Raw genomic sequence first — 21,264 nt, 5'->3', positions numbered from 1 at the left:
TACAAAATAGCTATTGTTGTAAGGAAGTGGAAATGGTGATGACACATATCAACACTGATTGACTCCGATAAATCTCCTAAATATTTATAATCGTAATAATCGTAATATAATCGTAAAGTTAATTACAAAATCAACATCCCCTACTTTTTTCGAACAGTATATATTGTTTTGTCCAAATAGTGATATCACTTTTAACTTACCACGCTAGTTGTCATTCTGCTTGTAACGGGTTTGTATAAAGATATACTTTACATATATTCCATTTCCAAGTGAAATATGGCTGAAATATTGCCAATGTGACGTTAAATACTCACTTACTCACTTCACTTCTTCATAAAATTTCATTACATTTTATGTGTGATTTCTTAACTTGCGACGGGGGATTATATCATCATAGTCACGATGCTTGTTGGATACTTATAAAACTCATGTGACGTCACTCCATTGTTTTGCATTGTTTTGCACTATACGAAGTCCAGCAAGTAAGAACCAGGCGCGACCATTATGCTTCATTGCCTAGTGTAAAGTTATTTTTTTTTATGGTGAGTGCTTTTACTGCAGATAGAACGGCAAGAAGGAACAGTTGTTTTCATGTTACCAAATACATCTACGGCAGATAGACCTTGAGACAATTAACATTTTACATCAAGACATCGAATGATATTTATCAAAACTGTCTTCACAGAAAAGAAATACAACTGAAGTGTTTGGTTGGAGCTTTGTTTTATTTATTTTAATTGTTGTATTTCTCCAAATAATTAACAAAGAAAAATTGAAACAAAACGAAAAAGAACGCTTGTCGCCTTCTCTCCTGCCTTCGCCACCAGCTTTCCTGCTGCCACCTCCGTTGTCATATCTTTCCTGCCGTCACCACCGTTGTCACCATTTGTTCCGCCATCGCCATTAATGTAGCCATCTTTTCTGTCGTCACCACCGTTGTCGCCATCTTGTCTTAAGTCGCCACCGTTGTTACCATTTTTTCTGCCGTCGTTACCGTTGTCACCATCTTTCCTACCGTCGTTACCGCTATCATCATCTTTCCTGCCGTTGCCACCATTTTCTCTACCATCGCCGTTAATGTAGCTATCTTTTCTGTCGTCACCACCGTTGTCGCCATCTTGTCTTACGTCGCCACTGTTGTCACCATGTTTTCTGCCGTCGCCACCGTTGTTGTCATTTTTCCTGCCGTCGCCATTTCTCCCATCGCAGCCCTTATAATAGAGTACTCTGTACTTGTTCTTTTGTAAGATCTCACAGCCGAACATCGGTGACCTGTTAAAAGAGACAAGTTTACATTACTTGTATGTTTAGAAAAAGACCACATAACTTTCACAGTGAAAGATACTCTAGTACAGATGATGCTTGCAGGTGTATCGCACAGCCATATTAAGTGAAGAGCTAGTAAAATACTCAACAGAAAGCAAACTGCCGACTGTTTTGTAAAATACCGGCACTCCACCAATAATGCCTATATACGAAGTCAAAACATTATTTTTACTATATCCTTTGAAAATAGACAAGTGGATGTCCTAAGTCAAACATGTAACACTGACGGCACATGGGCTGCAGGTCGTGCAAAAGAGGAATGAACATGCAATGAACTAGTAACAGTAACTGTGCGCAGTGTAAACAGGTTCTGAATAGTAACAGTAAAAACTTCCACTTATCTTCCAAACGTTACCTATCAGACAAAGCTCAAATACATGTAAAACAGCATTACCTGCCTGTTCGTATGTGAGCTGTTCGTCATCTTTTTCAGTAAACAGTCTCGTCGCAGCCGATACTCTCCACAAATGGCTGTTGTTTCCCTGCTATTCCCTCTTTCTCCCACATCCATTTAACCGTGGTATTGAGGGTGTTGATACCAACTGGAGACGTCATGAACCAGCAGTCAGACTTGACAATCTTGACGGGAGCAATATACTGAATATGGAATGCTTACTGTTCGTTTAAAAAAAACGTTTTGTAAGCTGTAGGCCGGCATGTAAAGAGGATATCGTCAACATTCTAAATTCTCTCTTTTTTTGTTTGTTTATTAAACATTTTACAGACGGATACAATGAATTATTAACATCGTCAAGCAGATACCCAGAGTATTACATCAATCAGCTCTTGAATCAAAATTCAGTTTGTAGATTCAATATTACATTAAGCATCTACCACAATGAGGCATACTTCTCCCATATATAGGTGCACCTAACAGCGGTCCTTGTTCTGCTGCCAGTGAAAAGCTTTAACATTTTCGGCTCAACTTTCTTGTCTTTTACACCTCCGAGTTCGCCTTTGATACATCTCACGGTACAGCATGTACCTCTGTCCGGTGCAGTCAGCCGTGAATGACCCGGTTATTTGGGGCTTGTTGTACAGACGTGGGCTTCTATGTTCTTGTCCGCCTCTTGGCGCAACTGTGGTTCATTCAAATACAACATAGTGTGAAGTAACCTCTCCGGGTTTGAGTCGCCAAAAATACGTTTTTCCCATAGCGATTTCTTCCATTCGATGGTGATGGGCTGGCACTGTTCCCGCGTTCCTGGTCCATACCCTATAGCAGAAAGTTCCTTCATAGCAGCATCAAGAACCCCGACAGTCTTAAAGGACTCCTCAAATATATTATTTATTTGCCCGTTCGCATTAAACATCATGTATTCCACAGACCAAGGCACAGAGAGAATGCGATTTGTACGTATTTGTACTTGTACCATCTTCCTCTCTAGCTTCAAATACAAAGTTCTGCAGAGCGCCGTTTAACGTATCGAGATCCATATGTTGCTAAGCATTCCTTCCACAGGAGGTCATCAGCGAGAGAAAGAAGTAGTCTATTATTTTGCTATTTTCGAAAGTTCGATACTGCCCACTCGTTTTTATGTTTAGTGTTTATTGGAGCTGCATTTTGTTTACTTTTTCTTGACCTGTTTCTATGTCAAGTTTGTGGGAAACGTTCTTGAGCTTCATTCACACTTACATCAACTTCTTCCTGAGAAAATCAACTCTGTGTCAAAACCACATCCTCATCGCTGTCCATCATATTCACTAGTCAGTAAACGTGTGAGCGGCGAGCACCTGCAATACGCGCTTCATAATCTGTGGGAGCACGTGACAATGGACCAGTCAACTGTGCAAGGTGTTTGAAATATTCATATATATGGAAGGGATAACATGTTTAATATTATTTTGGCGTACATACCCGTTTTATACGACAGTTAAGGCTCTCAGCATCGGTATTTATGGCTGTAGAAAGAACAAGGGGTGTGCAGGGTGGGCCAGATAGACCGACGCTGAAGCCGTACGTTAACCTTTACTTGCAATGGAAATATCTGTTCACTTGTATCACAGTTTTGGTTGCAATAAAGTAGGTTATTGCTGGTAGAGAGTTATCCGCTTGAACAACACCGGCTGACACAGCAGGTCATGTACATGGGTTCATTTATATTCATCACAGAGGGCGTGGAGATTTGATGACACACACAAGTCTTCCATACAGAATTTAGACATAAGTCAGTGAAATCATCCCGTCTATTTAAAACGATATTTTACCTAAAAATATTGGTTAAGTACGACCGTGATTAGATTCACTGTATACGGGTGGGTATTCATGAATAATCTGTAAGTGAGTGAGTATAGATTTACGCCGCACTCAGCAGTAGTCCATAAATAATCGAGCCTGGACCAGATTTAGAAAATCCACTGGTCAACTGCATGAGCATTGATCTGCGCAATTGGGAACCGATGACATGAGTCAACTAAGTCAGCGAGCCTGACCACCCGATCCCGACAAGTGTAGTCGTCTTGTGTGGCAAGCACGGGCTGCTGAGAACTACTCCGGATTTTCACAGGAGTGATCTGGCTCTTACCTACATAATCTATCCTATGTACACTCCGACACCAAGAACATGTCAACACAACCCTGGTCTTCCATGATGGCATTCAATACTGCACACACTCGGCACGCAATCTGACACGAATAGGAAGGCAAAATGTATGTATTGTCAAACATCAGATTTTCATCTGGAGCACAGACACAGACCTTTCCAGTCAGACTATTGGTGTGTTCTCGGGATTGGCATATGGACTACGGGCAATCCGCCAGGTCTTGCATATAGGAAAGAGACAGATTTTATATTTTTACCACGGAAATCTGGAGACAAGGGTCATTCTCCTGTGAAACATTATGCCCTACTTTTTCAAATAACCCGTGCTCACTGGACCGCGCGTCCTACTGTCTCTCTTTCAAAACAAGGCTTGAATAGAGGGTACATGGCCCCGTCATGCCTGACTGACAGGCAGATTGTTCAGTGGAAAACACATTGTCATGTTTTATGTTATTAGATTAGATTTAGATAAACAGAATGATATAGACAACATATCATTGAGGTTTGAGAGATATAGATAAGCCGAATGGTGTTAGCCGTTGCGACCGGTACTGGATTAACTCATTCACTTCTCTCCTCCCTCCTTCTGTCACGCATCATCACTCCCAGCCTGACTCCCAGTCAAAACTCAGTAGGTACATTCAAACGACAGCTCTGTAGGTCACTGGTGACTGACACCCCATCATTCTTTCGCCGCTCGCCCGAGCACGCCTATGGTCACCATCAGAGGGACACAAAATCAAATTATATCACAATAGTCTGGCCAGCCTCCTCGTCGCTATTGGAAGTCACTTCTATCCTCCCACCTACTAATCTACACTAGCCCTACTTATTTCCACATTTTGCCCCCAACGAAAATCATATTAGGACACTAAAAACGTTATCAATAATCATGTCCAAACTATGGTCACACAACGTCAATGTCTATGGTCCAACGTACACAAAGTTCTCAAAAACGTCCACTGTTCAATCCTAAGCCAACAGTATTTGGTGACATCAGTATTTGGTGTATCCTCCCCTCGCACGGAAAACTGCTGCAACCCTCCTCCTCATACAGGAAATCAAATGCCGAATGCACATCATTGGAATCCTCTGCCATTCCTCGTGAAGAGCCTGCGCTAATTTTGAACAGGTGGATTCCCTACTTGAACTTGACGCCCCAGATGGTCCCATAAATTCTCACTTGGATTGAGATCAAAGCTTCTCGCAGGCCAAGGTAATCTGTCAACTGCGCTGTTTTGCAAGTATGCGATAACAGTTCTAGAACGATGGGGCCTAGCATTATTGTCCATAAATACTGGCCGACTGGCGAGGAGTTGGATATTAAAATGCAGGACAACAGCAGCTTCCAGTTCTTCATGTTGTTGTCTCTGACCATTGAGTGTCCCTTGAAAGGGGATGAAATTCAGCTTACAGTCATAGGAGATACACCCCCACACCATTACAGAGCCACCACCAAAGGTTCAACTGCATGGATCATCCACTACTGATAAGCCTCATTACTCTTTCTCCAAACTCGCCAACGGTCATCACTAACACGAAGAAGAAAACGGCTTTCATCGAACCTATGGATCCTGCGCCATGTTCCCAGATTGTGGTTTTGCTGTTGATTACACCACGCCAAACGTTGTGTCTTGTGTCTATCAGTGAATAAGGGACGTCGGATTGGACGACGCGCACGGAGTCCAGCTGACCTAAGCCTTCGTCGGATGGTGCTGGTTGAGACCAACCTGTTATCAACTGACATATGTATCGGAGTCCCGGTGGTAGTTTGTGCTCATAGAACACTGAATACTAGCAAAGGTATTATTCGAGACCGTGACCATCTTCTAGCAGACATGACTGAACTCGATATTGTGTCTGAGATGAAAGAACAAGGCGTATCTTTCGTCCAACGTTTCACAACACGGAAAAATAATGAGACTGTCCAAACCAATTCATATCAGTTTTCATTTTCACCTCCAACGCCTCAAAAGTCAATCAAAGGAGGTTACTTATATATTCCAAATCCTCTGCGATGCTTGAAGTGTCAAAAGTACGGACATGATGTTAATACGTGCACATTGTCTTTTACATGTGCTCACTGTGCTGAGAATGCACATGTAACAGAAGATTGTGACACTAATAACAAAAAATGTGCAAACTCTTCGGGGAATCATGCATCCTTTTTGGAAGAATGCCCTATTTGGAAAGGGCAAATGGAAATGAACAAAATCAAATTTTCCAGGAACGTCAGTTTTGCTGAAGCAAAAACGTTTGTACAATCTACTGAGCACACTGAAACGTGCCTCACAAAAAGATCTCAAACGTTATCAAAAGGAACAACTACACTAGTACTAACTTCCTAAAGGTCATGTCAGACTGACCTGACATATATATTCCCCAGGCTATCTCAGAACTGTCTACTCAGACAGATAAAACAAAGTCTACGCAAACCATATCTCCTTCGCCTACAACTCCTTCACTGTCTGAGAGAAACGATAAACAAACTGTAAAATCGAAATTCAAGACAAGGCCAGATACTTCGAAATCACATCGAGCACCAAAGGGGTCAGATAATAAAATCAAATTGTTTAACAAGTTTGGATCACTTGAGGAAATGGATGTATCTGATCACATCCATTCCTGGCCACATAGCTTGTCGCCCTCAAAGAAAGCGCGGGGTAGATCCCCGATCAGCCCACCCAAATGATAAGGTATTCCAGAAATATAGTACAGTGAAACTGTAGAGGATTAAAGACAAATTGTATTAGGATACAATTACTTCAAGACCTAGCACCATCAGTATTTTGTCTGCAGGAAACTCATTTGAAACCGACAGATAAGTTTAATCGACGTCAGTTCGATGCATATCATTCTTTCTCACCTCCGGGTGACAGGGCCATTGGCGAATTGTCAATCCTTGTAAAGCAGAATGTTATTCATAGCCAGCTAACACTCAGAACTAATCTTCAAGTCGTGGCAGTGAGACTGACTCTTCATATTGCCTTTACAATATGTTCGCTAAATATTCCGCCTTCTTTCATACTTCACCTCTCTGATCTTCAAGCTCTCTGTGATCAACGTCCGAAACCCTGCATTGTAATGGGTGATTTTAATGGCTATAATCCACTCTGGGGTGGTACAAATACTAACACTAGAGGTAAAACACTGGAAGATTTTGTCTATAACAATGATTTGTTTCGAGCATTTATCTGCATCCTGCAACCAGTACCTTCGAGTACCCTTCTCTGGATTTATATCTTGCAGATTCCACTGCACTTAATGAATTTGAATAATCAGTCCACGATGACCTTTGTGGAAGTGATCACTTTCCAACGATACTATCAGAAATATTTCAGACTGATTCTCTTTCTTACACAATATGGAATTTTGGTCCGGATTGGTCCGTATTTCCAACTTTATGCACATCTAAACTACGACCCAAATGTTTCTGGGTCATGGCTGATCCTATTCAGGTGTTTTTTTACGTTTTAACTGAAATTGCTGATGAGTGGATGGGAAGGTCCTCCACAACTCCACATGTGCAAATGCCATGGTTTAATGTCGACTGCTAGAAAAGCGAGGAAAAGGGGAGAGAAATATTTCCGTCAACTATCCACTACCCAACTATCCACAACTTATGAACAACATAAATTCAAAATATTAAATGCGAAGGCACGTCGTACCATCAAGCAAAACAAACGGCAATCTTGGAGGAACTATATTTCCAAAATAAATTCACGCACACCTATATGCACGGTGTGGAACATGATTCGGAGAATAAAAGGCAAAGGTGCAAAATCGGCCGTTCACCATCTTAGAGATGGTGATAATTTAATGACACGTCTAAAATTGCAAATAAAATTGGCAAGACTCTTGCCAAAAATTCATTATCGGCAAGTTATGTCCCTGAGTTTCAGAGGTATCAGGAAAACACAAAGCTTAATTTCGATGCAAATAATGGTGAAGGTTACAATAAAGTGTTTTCATTACATGAGCTATATACAACTTTTGAGCAAGCTCATGACACTGCAGCGGGTGATGACAATATACATTATCAGCTACTGAAACACTTGCCTGAGCCATGTCTGATGGCACTTTGAGATATATTTGACCAAATATGGACATCTCTGAGATCTCTGTTAAGGATCTTTTTACCTCTGTTAGTCCTCATTTAATTATTGTTTTTTATATGCTTTTTCTTGTGTTTTTTCTTTTAAAGAAATTGCCTTCCTGGTTGCATTTTGATTAATATGTTCTGTACATAAGTGTATTTTAATGATTGGGAGTATAAATTAGCAACTCGTAAGGTTAGTGTCTGTATCCTCAAAGGGAGTTAAAGTATCGTAAAATTATTGTCATCCTGAGAGGGTACGTAAGTCACAAAACTTTCAGTTTAATTTTTGCTTCCCCAATTTAAGCGCAGTATACATGTTGTTTTAGAACTTAAACTTCCCTACAATCTCCAGCGGCTGAGGGGATGGTGAAAATCCAACTAGGGTCCATGCAGGTAGCAAAGGTGCTGTAAGTCCTGATATGTGGTCTGCCTTCAGTTGTTGGCGGTCTATAGTCCGTTTTCATATTGTATCGTCCTTCTAGATTTAATTACTAGTTTTCCATTCTTATCTGTGATATACTAGATAGTTTTACTGTCCTTCGTTGACAGGATTTTACAATGTACCATTAATTAATATGTATACACCTGGAAAGTAATTAAGCAGCCCTCCTATTTTCAGGACGACGAGAAACAAAACCTACTGTAACTGTCTCACTATTCCAAAGATATTGGAACCTTAGCGATTGGGAAACATACAATCTGCTGGCAAATGAAAAACAATTGTTTTTACTGCCCTTCGTAGACACATTTTTTACCATTCACTGTTATGTATAATATTAATGGTTCTCGTCACAATATGGCTGAAATATTGCCGATGTGACGTTAAATATCAACTCACTCATGACTCACTAGATATAACTGGTTGACTTCTTTTTTTATCTCTTTTAGTTGCAAACGACAATTATTTTGGTGGTGCTTGATTGATGCTCATGTGTATATTCAGAAGTCAAGATTGAACACTGGGGAGACTTCTACACAATCCTCAAGCTAAATAATTAGAGCTCATGAAACATGTGGAACAAACTTAACGCCATCAAGGGTATTTAAAGAAAAACAAAACTTATTTTCATCAGACTAAAGAAAATCCAGCAAAACCTCACACTCACACTCTTTAATCGAATCTGCTGCATACTCAGCAACTGCCAGGATGGTGCCAGTCCTCAAACCTTGGATACCAAATAACGACCTTGATCCATATCGTCCAATCTCTCCCACTTCCTCATGAATCCATCATTAACAACAGACTTACACACCAAATCCTAACTAAAACATTCATGAAAGAGGACAGCATGGCTTCACTACACGTGAATAAACTTACATTAAAGTAGCGCAAGCACAAAAACAGTCCACCATGCCCATGTTTACTGATCTTAGTAAAGTCTTTGCTATGGTTTGGTACAACGGCCACATCCAACATCTGCAAAACAAAATGCCATGCACCAGGGAGTTCTAAATTTCGTTCACTTTTTTCCCAAATTATAGACAAAAATGCATCACATCCCACAGCAGTATTTCGTCATATCCGTCAGACAATGGAACTCTCCAGGGGAACATACTGTCTCCAACTTTATTTAATTTTATAGCTTCTCTCCATTTAGGTATAGTCACAAGAATCTACTTCAGAAACGTCGCTGTATACATAGTCATCCATAAAGTTGTATGTTTCATAATCCCTCCATACATTGTAGTTTGTCTAACAGCCCCCGAACCTGTATTTGCCTTGACCTCCCTCAATTTAGTCTGTCTCACAGTCCCTGAACGTTGTTTTACTTAATGCGGGAGATTTTAGCAGGACAATTTAGAAATAATTAAAAGAACACACATACGATTAAGAAAAATAGTGTAGCTTTAAACCGACCTTCCATACTTTGTGACTTACGTACCCTCTCAGGAGGACACAATCTTACAACTCTTCAAACCCTTTTAAGGGTACAGTCACTAACAATCTCTGTCACTAATCTAAACGACCACAGATAAAATATTGATCTATACACTGTATATCAAAATTTATGCAGTAAATTTTTTAAAACCGTGATTCTTTCTTCACAGGGGTTACTAAACGGGGGAAGCCATTGAAGCCTTCAATGAACAAAGTTTAGATTTCCACAGATTCTTGCCCGCTCACTGAAGCTCACTTTCAATCTAAATACGTTCATTTGTTTCAATATTACATATAGTCGGGGAGTGAGTGTTATGCTTCTGCCATGAAATCTTTCCAGCGGACTTTTGTCATACTACTTTTCAAACTACCAGTTTGAAAAACGAAATACAAGAGTTTTGTAACGAACTTGTAGTAAACTCATTTTTTATCGTGAAAGTCTCCTAGTAGAAACCGACTTGGTGATTACTCGCACACGCTGGCTCAGATATTGGCCTACAGCAAAACTTAGCACATCCATCTCACCCTGTCCACCCTTACTCAGTAAGAAAAGTTTAGCAACAGCCAGTGGATCAGTCCACTTAGCACATCCACCTCACCCTGTCCACCCTTACTCAGTAAGAAAAGTTTAGCAACAGCCAGTGGATCAGTCCACTTAGCACATCCACTTCACCCTGTCCACCCTTACTCAGTAAGAAAAGTTTAGCAACAGCCAGTGGATCAGTCCACTTAGCACATCCACTTCACCCTGTCCACCCTTACTCAGTAAGAAAAGTTTAGCAACAGCCAGTGGATCAGTCCACTTAGCACATCCACTTCACCCTGTCCACCCTTACTCAGTAAGAAAAGTTTAGCAACAGCCGGTGGATCAGTCCACTTAGCACATCCACTTCACCCTGTCCACCCTTACTCAGTAAGAAAAGTTTAGCAACAGCCGGTGGATCAGTCCACTTAGCACATCCACTTCACCCTGTCCACCCTTACTCAGTAAGAAAAGTTTAGCAACAGCCGGTGGATCAGTCCACTTAGCTCATCCACTTCACCCTGTCCACCCTTACTCAGTAAGAAAAGTTTAGCAACAGCCGGTGGATCAGTCCACTTAGCAGAAATAAATAAGGATGAGAACCTCTCCGTCCTTTTAAATTTTACTTTGACCATTTCCGATTACAAAACTGAAACAAATAGTTGTGACATCATTAGAAAATAGCAATCTAGTACATGCATATACTCTATAATATGAGGTTGTGGTTCACTGAAATTCACACATACACACACACACACACACACACACACACACACACACACACACATATATATATATATATATATAAACAAGATATAAACAAGAAGCATGGGGCCCAGCAGGACGAGTTGGGATGAGTACGGACGGGCTGTGGAGAGTTTGAGCAAGACCTGGCGCACTTGTGACTGATGTCACAAGATACCGATCCTCACGTGGCGTCGCTTTCCGAGGACTGCCACTGCGTGGGCGGTCTTTCAGTTTATGTTTATGCCTGGCGTGACTGGATTTGTGAAAATGTAACTCTACTGGACCTGTAAATGTCTGACAATCTCTTGTAATCTCGTTCCACCTCCCAGCATCCCTATGGGTGTTTATGGCATTCCCCTGTGACGCCCCATCATGTGACAAACAAATTTGAAATATGGAGGGGTTTTTTTTCTGTTTTTTTTTTTTTTTTTTTTTTTTTTTTTTGGGGGGTGGGGGGTGGGGGGGTGGGGGGTCTTGTTTTTTATCTTTATTTAGATATATATATATGTACGACGTGTACGATTGTTTTCAAACCAATCTTAAAGACTAAATTACAGTGGGACGCGTATTTCATTAAATCACCTGCAGTATAGCCCACACGGTGCATATGCGTTTTGTTCAGTCCAGTTCGGTGTGTTTGTTCAGTCTGACATGGCAGTTCATACCAGACATTACTGACTTCATAATAACATTTATGGAGTTTACAACTACCAAGATTTAGATGTCGTTAGCCTTTCGTTACTGAGTATATCTTAGCTATTCATTGTAACTGAGTATATCTTAGCCATTCACTATGACTGAGTATATCTTAGCTATTCACCATGACCGAGTATATCTAGCTATTCATTGTGACTGAGTGTATCTAAGCTACTCACTGTGACTGAGTGTATCCTAGCTATTCACTGTAACTGAGTATATCTTAGCTATTCACTGTAACTGAGTATATCTTAGCTATTCACCGTAACTGAGTATATATCCTGGCTATTCACTGTAACTGAGTATATCTTAGCTATTCACTGTAACTGAGTATATATCCTAGCTATTCACTGTAACTGAGTATATCTTAGCTATTCACCGTAACTGAGTGTATCTTAGCTATTCACTGTAACTGAGTATATCTTAGCTATCCACTGTAACTGAGTATATCCTAGCTATCCACTGTAACTGAGTATATCCTAGCTATTCACTCTATCTGATACGGAAACCTTTTATAATGGGAGAGTGGGTAGGCACGGAGCCATGACCTGGCGTGCATTTAGAAGTTTAGAATACGTTCCGTCCGAGACTATTTTGTGATCCCTTTGAGCAAGACAAATCATACCGGCTATACCTTGGCCTTTGGCTGTAGGAACACTCTGACTGCAACTTTACCGATAGAGAAAATGCTATGTCAGCTAGTCGTACTTTGGGCGTTATAATTTGTAAATTTTAAAACCGTTGGCGGGATTGCCTATGGTGTTTTTAATAATTTGTTCGACAGTTTAGTCATGACTCAGCTATTTGAAACACCCGGCAAGTCAGGTGTATAAATGTCGTGAGATCCCCCACCTGCAGATGGTAACAGTAAAACTCCAAGTAGTGCAGTCAAGGGTGAAATGGGTTGGTGTTCTGCCTTTAACATAAATTTGAAATTGATATGGTTTGGTACAACGGTCACATCCAACACCTGCAAAACAAAATGCCGTGCAGTCAAGGGTGAAATGGGTTGGTGTTCTGCCTTTAACATAAATGAAATTGGAAATTGTGAGATATTGGCATAACCTGCATTTTTACAGTGATTCTACAATACTCGATCAATACCAGTAGCAGATGATCTTCTAAATTCAGCAAAGCATGATATTATAACGTACTGCCATTACTTAGGTCTTTACGGTCCCTAAACTCTGATGTAAACAACATGTCTCTGTCAGATTCCAAGTCTATGCACAGATGCCTCGTAACGTCAGACAATAGGAGAAGCTCTCAGAGTTGTGGAATGACGGTGACAAGTAATACGACACTATTACACCAGCTGTGAGTATGTTTTAGTCTATTCTTACACAAACGTTACCCTTGATTTTCTGCCCAACACAGTTTGTGGATCAGACAATCCTGTGATCAACAACATGAGCATCGATCTGCGCAACTTGGAACCGATGACATGTAGCGAGCCTGACCACCCGGCTAGTCGCTTCTTACGACAAGCATAGTCTCCCTGTATGGCAAGAATGGGTTGCTGAAGGTCTATTCTACCCCGGGTCGCTTAGGAATACACCCAGGTAGTCTCAGTAGCCGTTGATCCAAAGCACGCAGGTATCTGGGGAATGCTGAAATATCTCGGCGTTAACCGCGGATACAGCCTGCAGTCATGATTGAAAGTTTAAGGGAAATGTATTGTTTGTATTACATGCGTAGCAGGGGTGATTGTGGTTGAAATGTATTTATTCATAACAAAACGAATAGATTGGTAAATAAGCTACAGGCTATTTCAACATTCTTGTACCAGGAAGAGTATCTGAACAAAGCAACTATAATCTTAGGGATAGTAGTTCTATTCAAACTTTTAACTGTAGAACACAAATATATTCACAATCATTTTACCAAGTGCGATGTCGTGGAATCCATTGCTTGATGAATGTGTTAATGTTGTTTCCCTCAGTCAATTTATAACAATGATAAACCGAACAGAAACTCATGACTACTTTGATTTGAATGCTGAAACGAGATTTTGTCAAATCATCCACTGTCGCCTCAAGCTCGGCTGCAGTGATCTAAACGTGGACAGATATAAGCGGCACAAATCGGAAACATCCAAGTGTTTATGCGGTCATGATAACGAAGACGTTCTCCACTATCTCCTTAATTGTCAGAACTACACGAATCTACGGTCAACTATGTATTTTTATACTCAAGGATATGATGTTTATACGGCATTGGTGCCTTGAATAACGTAATAAATAGTGATATTCTCAACTCATTACACCACTTCATTTAAAAAAGTAACCGTTTTATGATCATGATATATGCATATATATTGAATGTAAGAGAAGGTAGATGTAACACGATTTTCTGCAGCAACTTACTTAGTTACTAGGCATAACAAACACCTAGCAACAGTTGTATATTATTTGGTCCTACTATTGATCTTTGTCGTCGAACTACTTCAACTATATGTCCACCTATAGGAACACTTCAATGTACTTGGGCGGCGTTAATATAAGCTTCATGGCTTGTTCGCTTATCCAGATTTCAGCACATTTTGAAATAAAAATACGTTTTAACCATAAGCTACAAGCTACATGCCGCTCCAAATCAACTTACAAAATTAGAAAAAAAATGATCGTACCAGATAATCGCATGATAAAACACAAGGTTAATATACAATCAAATGATAATTAGTAATCCACAAGCAATTTCATTACAACCGACGTATTATCATTACAATAAGGTAATACCAAATGAAATCATTCATAAGGCCTCTATGTCATACTTTACCAAATATTTTAGTAACGTCACAGAACACTCCCCTACTTCTTTAGCTTTATAAGCAATACAATTGAACAACTCTATTAACTGACAAGTTGAAGAATCACAGCAATAAATCCGGATTGCACAGTAATAATGATGTGTTGTTTTTTCTCTGAAATAATTAAACAAATATTTTGGAACTCACTTTTTGAAACTTTAGATACACTCCTGTTAAGTGAGTGAGTTAATATTTAACGTCACATCGGCAATATCTCAGCCATATCGTGACGAGAACATTCAACAATGAAAAAGAGCATATATAAATTATAAAAAGCTGTCAACGAAGGACAGTAAAACAACTAGAATATCACAATTTCAATTAAAACTAGCATGGAAAGTTAAAACTAATAGCACTATTTATACAATACAATATAAAAACAGACTATAGATCGCCAACAACAGAAGGTAGATCACCACACTAGGAACCATGGGGACTTACAGTACCTTTGCTGGCTACATGGACCCTAGTTGGATTTACACCATCCTTTCAGCTGCTGGCGATTGTACAAAAAGTTAGTCAAAATTAAAATAACATGAATACTACGATTAAAATCCTGGCAGACTTAAATTTACTGTGAATGTTTGTGGACTTACGTACCCTCTCAGGAGGACAATAATTTTACAATACTTCAACCCCTTTTGAGGGTACAGCCACCAACAATTCATGTTACTAATCCAAACTACCAATCATTAAAATACATCTATTTACACGACATGATATTCAAAATTCCATCAAAAAATCAATTTCTTTTAAAAAGCCAATAATTAAATGAGAATTAACGCTGGTAAAAAGATCCTTCATTGTTTTAACTGTAAAATACTTATCCCTTGTGATGGAGAATTCAACACAGTCAAGCAGAATATGCTTGACCTTGACTCTCTCATCACAATCTAGTATGGCCAATACGACATCGTCGTAAAATAACCTCTTCAAATCTGGACTGACAGCCCAAGTAGATGTAACCAATATACGGTTTTATTTCATGTAATTTATTGATACCGACTTGGGTGTCCCACTTCTTCTGCATCAGATCACGGATGTAAGTTCTAATGCTATCGTTATAATCGGAGTATGGAATAAGAAGTGGTGTCACAGATTTGTTGAGTGCTGCCTTGACAGCAAGATCGACCATTGCGTTACCGGAAATGCCTACGTGGCTGGTTAACCAACAAAAGACTATGTCCTATTGGCCAGTGACAAGATCATTATACAATTCAATAATCTCAATTAAAACTGGATGTTTACAAGATAGGTTTTTAATAGCCTGAAGGCAAGAAAGAGAGTGGGAATAGGATATATATTGTTTACGTTTAGGGTGTCTTCAGCTGTAAAAATAGAACTATTATCTGGTAATCTAGAAGATATTGTTCTGGATCCAATGACAGTGGCACAAGCCACTAGCATTGGAGCCATCTGCAAATAAGGATTTATAATTGTTATATTTGTGTTTCAATTGATTATATTCTTGTTTATACTGTAATTCATTAGTTTCTGATATTTTTTTAAATGTCGTTAATGTTAGGTCAACTTGTGACCTAACCAACTGCCGAAGAGGAGAAGAAAGAAGACGGGAAGGAGCTATGTTTTCCAGCTCAATGCTGGCAGCAGAAATAAGTGGTTTTATTCTTAAACCAAGATGCGGAACAAGAGAAGATTTCTTATTGTATAAATCCTCATACGGAGGATTGAAAACACAGTTATATGCAGGGTTTGACTCACTGGAATATAATTTTGTTACATACTGTAAAGCTAATTTTATACGTCGCTGCTCAAGAGATGGTTCATCAGCCTCGACATACAGGCTGTCAATAGGTGAAGTTCTAACGGAGCCAAGACAAAGTCTTAGACCTTGATGATGAACTGAATCTAATAGTTTTAAGTTGCTTTTGCAGGCTCCACCAAAGACGATGGAGCCATAATCAAGTTTAGAACGCACGAGAGATCGATATGGATGGAGAAGGGTAGCTTGATCCCCTCCCCATTAAGAATTTGAAACCTCTTTCAACCAGTCAAGTGCTTTCTGGCATTTAGTTTTAAGTGACGTAATATGCGGTAAAAACGTTAAGTGTGAATCAAAGATTAGACCCAAGAACTTAGCTTCCTTAACAACTTTAATTGGTGTGCCATCTAGAGATAGTTCAGGGTCCTTATGTGGTTTGTATTTACGACAAAAATGTATGCAGTTAGTTTTCGATTTAGAAAATTTAAAGTCGTTTTCAAGACACCATTTATTAATCGTGTTTAAACACAACAGCAGTTGTCGTTCAATGGTAAGCATATTTTTACCACGACAAGAAATATTAAAATCATCCACAAATAACGATTCATCAATTAAATCGTTTCAAACTTTTGATAAACTGTTTATCTTTATACTAAATAGTGTGACTGACAAAATACTGTACAAAATAACACCCTGATCCTGATTGTAATGATATGAGTTGGTCATATAGAGCTTGAGGATCAGTTTTGGCAAACGTCGAAGACGGTGAAATATAAAGAGAGCGTAGCGTAAACACTACATGTAAAGTAATTCTCACTGCAACAGTCTCCATATTAGAATTAAGTGAAACAGGGCTTTGAATAACGTTTTGTGTGACTAGAATGGATGATCCACCAGTGGCCCTATCACCCGGAGGTGAAAAACAATGATATGCATTAAATTGACGAAGGTCAAATGTATCTGTTTGTTTTAAATATGCCTCTTGGAGACTGAAGGTGTAAAATCTTGGACTAATAGCTGTAATTCATGTAAATTAGTCCTCAATCCTTTGCAGTTCCACTGTACAATATTATTGGAATAAACTGTCTTTTGGGGGGGATTTATTGGGGATCTACCTCGCACTCTTTTGGAGGGCGACAAGCTATGTGCCCTAGAATGGATCAGAAACGTCCATGTCTTCAAGAGACCCGTATTTATTGAACAACTGAATTTTGTTCTGTGATACTTTAAGAGCTGTGCCACTTTGTTGTTTTGAAGCATCAGGCTTTGGCTTCGGTTTACTTTTCACCGTTTGTTGACTATCAGCTGTCGATGGAGACTTTGAATGCGACTTAAAACTAAACTCACTCACTCACAGATCACGTCTTATACAAGTGAGTGAGTGAGTGAGTTTAGTTTTACGCCGCACTCAGCAATATTACAGCTATATGGCGGCGTTCTGTAAATAATCGAGTCTGGACCAGACAATCCAGTGATCAACAACATGAGCATCGATCTGCGCAATTGGGAACCGATGACACGCGTCAACCAAGTCAGCGAGCCTGACCACCCGATCCCGTTAGTCGCCTCTTACGACAAGCTGAGTCGCCTTTTATGGCAAGCATGGGTTGCTGAAGGCCTATTCTACCCCGGGATCTTATACAAGTACGTAAGGTTCATTCTCTTTTTGCCGGCACTTCATTGGCTATAAGCGGATTGGGATTAAAGGTCAACAGAGGCAGCACCCTCCATGCTTATCTAAGCCTGGGGGTCGTCTCACACACCTGAGTTCGCTCACATGCCATGTACTCTGAACACAGTTCATAATAATTAGTGAACTCAGTTATCATCAGTAATCACCAGTAATCACCAGTAATCAGATATGACCCGACGAAACCAGTTATAAGAGAAAATTTTGATTTTCAATGTTTACAAAGTTCCAATAATATTCACTCTGATCGGTGCGATAAAATGTTCCGATGAGATACGTTCTAGTTTTGCATTTGATTTGGACCCATATCGCCTCAAGATCCTTTACATCTAACGTACCCATGGATTTTACGCACAGATTTTCTTTTACATACACCGCTACACCGCCTCCGCGACTTCCTCTATCTTTACGAAACAGTAAATGATATCCTGGGATAGCTATATCACCATTTGGAATATTTTCTGTTAGCCATGTTTCGGTGAGACAGATAACATCATTAGAGTTGAACTCAGCGTGAATAATATCAATCTTTCCTTTGAGAGACCGCACGTTTAAATGGATAATTCTCAGATTACGTGGACCGGGATTTGGGAGAACATCTCCACAACAGAGCAGCAGTAATATTATAATAATAGATATCGAGGGTGTATATAAACACCGTACTTTTGACATATAAATAAAGATTAATAGTTTGTGCAATGATGAAGAGTGAAGCTTGACAGCAAATCTGCCCACTGCCTGTACTGGTTTATATCAACCGTCATCAATAATCACATAATATATACATGTGACAGAGGCAGTGAGTGTCAACGAAAGGACATGCATATATAGAGCAGTCATTTGGTAAATCCAAAAATTCACAATTATGGAATCATAATGTTCATTTCTTGTTTCAGCTTTAACTCACAGGATAAATTGAGACAACAAACTAAAAAACAAAACAAACAATAACCTAGTCATGTGTGGTAAAAGAAAAATACCAAGAAAACTTTGGGTACTACCTCTTAATGCCACTTAAAGCTTATAATACCAATGCAGTCTGTTTCTATTGTGATGACTGACTCGTACGAAACATTCTCACTCATCTAATACAATATTATGTCAGTGTATGGTAATATCATGTAAAATTTCCTCGTACAAATGTGAACAAAGTATGTGTTCTGGAGAGGCATTAATACAGGTCATACAGGCTAAGAGAGTTCGATTACAAGTTCCTAAACCTTAACGCCGATGCGTATATCAGATATTTAATGGACGGTCCGTGTTGGTCTTGTGGATATCAGAGTGAAAACACTATTTTGTTCACTTGAGATAACTATAGTAAGATACGACCTAATATGTATTTTCACATGGACGCCGTAATGAACGGACACACAGAACTTTCGCACAGTAAAACAAAAAATAGTTGAATCCGTCCACGATTTTATCATTAAGACACAACGCTTTGAATTTTTACAGAAAAAAATTACAATAACCTAACTTAATAATAACTTTCGAGAATGGAACCACTCAGGCCTACAACAAATAACAGCTTGGAGGGCTGGCATGGGAGGTTATAGAAGGTCCACCCCAACGTTTTCCAGATGATAGAATTCTTGTTGGAGGAGTCACAGATTAATAAACTAAAGATGCTGAAATATAGTGCCGGCCAGATACTGCCCCCACTATCCGTCACTTGTTGAACAAGGAAAATTAATTTTTGTCAAAAGTTTATCTGTGTTTTCCCCCAGTCTGTTAATATATTCCTCATGAAATGTGATTATAAACCACTCACTGTGCCCCATCAAATTATACCATGTTACCATGATACCATGCTCAGCTAATTAGTGTACTCACTGTGTCTGTCTTTTAGGAGATCTGTCTTTTGGGAATGAACGACGATTTAATCAAGAAATAACAGTAAAGCAAACAATAAAGCTATCGGTAGAGAATGTTTACAACCGACCAGAGTTTTCAAGACGTCTGTCACAAGTAAACCAGTCAATATTAGTCGGGACAGATCTTGTTTTGTGCTAGCTCTCCTAGCTGCAGAGTTGTGTAGTGCACTGCGATACCAAACTCAAGGTGTTGGTGTGTTTGATGTTGAGCATTGTTTTATGAACACAACATGAGCTGTAGCCCAGGGGGAAATAATGACAGTTATGTTATTTAGTGTCTGAAAACCAGTTACTCAAACACCACGCAGCGAATTTCCCCTGAAAAGTGTCTTCATTCTTTTCAAAAACGCCACTGGACCGGCAAGTAACAAAGAAGAAATATGTCGCTGGTTCTTCTTGCTATTCATTGAAAGAAACGAATGCAATAACAACTGAAAACTTACCTGAACCCCCAAACAAGTGTAGTAATTCCCTTCCCGGAAGTGTGGCTGTCCACTGATATCAGTTGTGTGTCACTGTGACATATAGGAATAGACACTGAAAACTATGTTCTTTAATACAGTAACCTGCTGACGTCCCTGAGTGGCTGGCGATACCTGACCTCGCCTGACTCTACGAGGGCCCCCTCTGCTTGTAACGTTAAAGTGAAATCAGTGTATGTAAGGCCTTATTTAAGTCGAAAATTTGAAACGGGGTATGGGTGAATGCGTGCATGCGTTCGTGCTCGGAGTAGTCCTAAGGGGTATGAGCGTAATAATGCTGTGTCACATCACGTTTGTTTATTTTATTTTGGATTTTTAAGGTTATTTTACTATCCAAAAGATCCAACATATGTACTCACAGCATCATGGAAACATTATCTGCTCATGTAACGACATAGCGGGATGGTCTAAAAATCGGACCGGGCGCAGGCGGGACAAATATGTTATTGGTTAATAAATGCAATAACACACACCATGCGCATCACTGAACAGTCACACCCTGAAACAGAATCTCCGACTAACTTTTGTATGGCAAAAATCTCACAGTGAAAACGAACCTCTTCTCACCCTGTGCTGCACAATGCAGTGTCTTTGCCGTGGGTGGGTTCCATTCTTCAAATCATGTACATGTCACATCATGCTGTAATTCTTTGACTTGACTTTACTTGACTTGATTAGCTCACGAAGTGCAAGACTGAACACCGGGCTTCACTTGAGCTACATGTTTCCTTCAAGTGCTATACTTTGATACTCTAATGAGGTGTCTCGGTTGACAAAAATACTAAACTATCAACCTGGACATAAATCAGGTCACGTGATAGGTTTAAACTATTGTTGGCAGTACGGACAAAATATGACCGATCAGAGACT

At 39.7% G+C, this 21,264-nt stretch overlaps 1 protein-coding gene across 1 annotated transcript in view; it reads right to left on the bottom strand.

Annotated features, from left to right (window-relative positions):
• Positions 1-20,441, bottom strand: part of LOC137260427 (uncharacterized) — a 33,125-nt gene extending 12,684 nt beyond the window's left edge. Inside the window, exon 1 of the mRNA XM_067798086.1 lies at positions 20,356-20,441. The gene's annotated coding sequence lies outside the window, so the exon portion shown is untranslated. The remainder of the gene's footprint in view (positions 1-20,355) is intronic.
• Positions 20,442-21,264: the final 823 nt, after the last annotated feature.

The sequence above is a fragment of the Haliotis asinina genome, chromosome 13, assembly GCF_037392515.1.
Source record: "Haliotis asinina isolate JCU_RB_2024 chromosome 13, JCU_Hal_asi_v2, whole genome shotgun sequence".
NCBI lineage: Eukaryota > Metazoa > Mollusca > Gastropoda > Lepetellida > Haliotidae > Haliotis > Haliotis asinina.
Note: the sequence above shows the minus strand (reverse complement) of the source record. Positions and strands in the feature narration are given on the sequence as shown.